Genomic DNA, 3,809 nt, shown 5'->3' with positions numbered 1-3,809 from the left:
TGATCTTTCTCTCAAAGTATCTTATGGCTGCTTATTCTGCTGCTTGTGATAATATGAAATAATAAAATGTCCACATCATGCCAGGAGGTGAATAATGAAGGAATTGTGACAAAGAGTTAGACTAATATTGACTTTCTTATCATAAATCAGAAGTAGGATCATCTACTTCCAGTTATCTTGACTCTTTGAGCCATGACAATATCCATGATGACTGTATGTCAAGAGCGGATGATGTCAGTGGTTGGGGATCTTGGGCAGGATGGTGTATATTTCATCACAGTGCTCAGAAGGTGTTCAATTTAAAATTTATGTAATTGATACCATATGATCTAGCAATCGCACTCCTGGGCATATATACGGACAAAACTTTCACTGAAAAAGATACATCACCCCTATGTTCATTGCAGCACTATTCACAATAGCCAAGACATGGAAACCTCTTAAATGTCCAACAAAAGATGAATGGATTAAGAAGATGTGGTACATATACACAATGGAATACTGCTTAGCCATAAAAAAAGAACAAAATAATGCCATTTTCAGCAACATGGATAGAACTAGAGAGTCTCATACTAAATGAAGTCAGAAAGAGAAAGACAACTACCATATGATATCACTGATATCTGGGATGTAATATATGGCACAAAATGAACCTATCTGCAGAAAAGAGAAAGAACTCATGGGCATGGAGAACAGACTTATGATTGACAAATATTGGGTGTAGGATTCTATATGTGTCCATTAGGTCAAACTGTTAATTTTGTTGTTCAGATCTTTAATATCTTTCCTTCTTGGTTGCTTGCTTGATCTAGAGTTTTCATGAGGATTAAATGATTGTATATCTGTACACTAACTTATATCTGTCTATTATAAATGCAAGTTTGTGTTATAGATTATATATTTATATATAAATTTATATTATATATATAAAACACTGCTTGGCACATGGATGAGATTTAAAAGTGACCCAAACATGGTTTAAATATGTACTCTAGAGTCAGATGGTTCAGATACAAATCTGAACTCTGCCCTATTAGCTGAGTAACCCTGGTCAAGTTTACTTAATCTATCTGTGTCTTAGTTTCTCTCTCTCTTTCTTTCTTTTTTCTTTTTTGGCCGCATCCATGGCACTTGGAACTCCCTGGGCCAGGGCTGGAACCAGCACCGCAGCAGTGACCAGAGATGCTGCAGTGACAATGCCAGATTCTTAACCTGCTGAGCCACAAAAGAACCCTTATGCCTCAGTTTCTGAATCTGTAAAACAGGAATAACAGAGTTATTGTGGAAATTGAGTTACTACATTTAAAGCTCTTAGAACAATGGCAACTTAAATATAAATCCAGGTGCAATAAAAGCATATTTGAAATGGCTGGACTTGGAAAGTGCCACAAATACAGCAGAAGAGGATATGGATGGGAGAAAGTCACAGAGTCACAGGGACAGCTGGGGTCAGGAATCTGGGGAGAGAACACAGGCAAAGGAAAGAGGTAGACATTGCTGGGATAGAGTACAGGAGAGGCCAGCACCTCCTTTCATCGCATGCTAGGAGACTGAGCATTTCAGTCATTATACTCAGATTCTAAAACCTCAGCCTCTGGCCGAAACACTTCCACCCCATGAAAACTACAAGGAATAAGGGCAATTCAAGGTTACTATTATGAAAAACACTGCTTATTTAAAAAAAAAAGAATCCTGCCAGTTCCGCTTCCTGCTTTGTGAGATGAGCTGGGAATTAGGGACAAGATTCCAATCCTGGAACCAGAGCAATGAGTGAAGCTTCTAAGTGAGGATGTGTAATTGGACAAGTGGGGTGGTTATGCAAGCCATAACCAGGTCAGAGCCAATCCATGCCTGACCCAAGTAACATAAGCAATTCAAATTAAATGGTTTTTCTGGATTAATATGAAAACATACACATGCATACAAGTGCACACATATCTAATTTCCACACCTGCCTAAAATCACATTAAATTTTCAATAAAGTGTTTTTGAAAGGGCATAAACCAACAAATAATAGGAAATTAGAGGAGGAGACAATAGCAATAAAATTTTGGAAGCTACAAAGCATACTGATGAGAGGTAACTGACAAAAACAACCCAAGAAACATGAAAATCCCAAGCTGTCACTGGGGGAAGAGAGAAAACCAGATTTACCCTTCAGAATCCTCAAAATACTCCCAAGTAGATAGCACCAGATACCTCACAAACTGGGGGTAAAGGAAGCGGTCTAAGACAAGAAGGATTGGTTATGTCCCTATATCCCTTCTCCTCTCCATACCACTGGGAAGAGCCAGACATCTGATAGTTTAATCTCTGGAAAGGGTAAAAGAGAGAGTCTCTGAAATGGAAAGAACCAGGTTTACCAAAGATAAGGCTCCTGCACCAAAACCTGAGAGATTAAATGACCAATACATCCTGAATGATGAACGCCAAGGTATGCCCACTCCCAAGCCCTCCTAACCTACTCAGATCTCAGAATGCTGGCAGCCAGAATCTTACTTTCCAAGCTGAAGCCTCTTTCTAGGGAGTATGGCCAGTTCTAGAGGAAAAACATAGACACTTACTATGGTAAGCTGAATAATAACCCCCCCCTCCAATGCTCATGTCCGAATCCCTGATACCCCCATGTTACCCCGAAATAGACTTTGCAGGTGTGATTAAATTAAGGGTTTTGTTTTTTTTTTTTTTTGGGTCATTTTGCCATTTCTTGGGCTGCTCCCACGGCATATGGAGGTTCCCAGGCTAGGGGTCGAATCGGAGCTATCGCCACCGGCCTACACCAGAGCCACAGCAACTCCAGATCTGGGCCGAGTCTGCAACCTACACCACAGCTCACAGCAATGCCGAATCCTTAACCCACTGAGCAAGGCCAGGGATCACACCTGCAACTGCATGGTTCCTAGTCGGATTCGTTAACCACTGAGCCACAACGGGAACTCCTAAATTAAGGATCTTAAAATGGGGAGATTATCCTGGCTATGCAGGAGAGTCCAATGTCATTACAAGGGAGGCAAGGGTATCAGATTCAGAAGGACGATGTAAGAATAGAAATGGGAATCAGAAAGGAGAGAAGCAGGTACAGTGCTGGCCTTGAGGATGGAGGAAAGGGATCAATCAAGGATGCAGGCAGCCTATAGAAGCTGGAGAAGTCAAGGAAATGGATTCTTGCCCAGAGCTTCCAGAAAGAACCCAGGCCTGTCAAAATCTTGATTTTAGTCCAGTGAAACTGATTTCACGACTTTCGCTCTCCAGAACTAACTGTAAGATAATAAATGTGTGCTTTATGTCACTAAGTTTGTATTTATTTATCATAGTAGCAATAGGAAACTATTACTGTGATATTTCAAGTTCCTCAATAAATGGCTCACTGTTCACTGTTCACCCAGCAGTGAAGTTCAGAGCCAATAAGCCCTGCACGTGTGTGTGTGCGCGTACACACACACACACTCAGTTCTAATTCTGATCAGCTCTTTCTTCCATTTGCAATCAGCAGGTAAACAAAGATCCCCAGACATCTGACGAAAGCCTCCTCTGTGAAATATAGAGACCAAGACAAATTTTTTTTTTCTTCTTTTTTGCCATTTCTTGGGCTGCTTCTGAGGCAAATGGAGGTTCCCAGGCTAGGGGTTGAATCGGAGCTGTAGCCACCAGCCTACACCAGAGCCACAGCAATGCAGGATCCGAGCCACATCTGCAACCTACGTCACAGCTCACGGCAATGCCGGATCCTTAACCCACTGAGCAAGGCCAGGGATCGAACCCAAAACCTCATGATTCCTAGTCGGATTCGTTAACCACTGAGCCATGAC

The sequence above is a fragment of the Sus scrofa genome, chromosome 13 (assembly GCF_054392235.1).
Source record: "Sus scrofa isolate SSC_HxYL_T2T_F1_AM1 chromosome 13, Sscrofa_HxYL_maternal_Yorkshire_Landrace_v2.0, whole genome shotgun sequence".
Taxonomy (NCBI): domain Eukaryota; kingdom Metazoa; phylum Chordata; class Mammalia; order Artiodactyla; family Suidae; genus Sus; species Sus scrofa.
The sequence above is the reverse complement of the archived record's forward strand: the minus strand, read 5'-3'. Positions refer to the sequence as shown.